At 35.4% G+C, this 410-nt stretch overlaps 1 protein-coding gene across 1 annotated transcript in view; it reads left to right on the plus strand.

Annotated features, from left to right (window-relative positions):
• The window catches only part of BMPR1A (bone morphogenetic protein receptor, type IA), a gene marked incomplete at its 5' end in the record, with an annotated part of 11,871 nt that overhangs the window by 1,614 nt on the left and 9,847 nt on the right, over positions 1 to 410 (plus strand). The gene's annotated exons all lie outside the window — the stretch shown is intronic.

Below are 410 nucleotides of genomic sequence, written 5' to 3' on the forward strand. Positions count from 1 at the left end.
GTTTGGGTGTTGGTTTGTTTTGTTTGTTTTGCCCAAGGCTGAATATTTGGGAGCGCTTATGTGAGAAAAGTGTAGCTGAGCTTTTGACCTTGAAATAGCCGTCTTTCACATACTGGGACTTCTGTTCCAGAGTTTATCATTGCCGTTTCAAGAACAGACACAAGTGATTTTTTTTTTTTTTTTTTTAACTGCCTAAGTATGAAGATCTGCCTCAGTCAGGTAAATGATGCAGTGTTTTATACTGGTTAATTCCAAGGTACTGCTGGGTCTATTCAGGGCACTACATAATTTATAGTGTGTAAATCTGTGTGTTAGTGCTTTAAAAATAATTTCATTAAGTTTTGTCATGCAAACACACAAATATTTCTATAAGGTATGGTTAGTAATCCAGTTATGTATTCGGAAATAGA

Source organism: Fulmarus glacialis, unplaced genomic scaffold (genome assembly GCF_000690835.1).
Source record: "Fulmarus glacialis isolate BGI_N327 unplaced genomic scaffold, ASM69083v1 scaffold7305, whole genome shotgun sequence".
In the NCBI taxonomy this organism is placed as follows: domain Eukaryota; kingdom Metazoa; phylum Chordata; class Aves; order Procellariiformes; family Procellariidae; genus Fulmarus; species Fulmarus glacialis.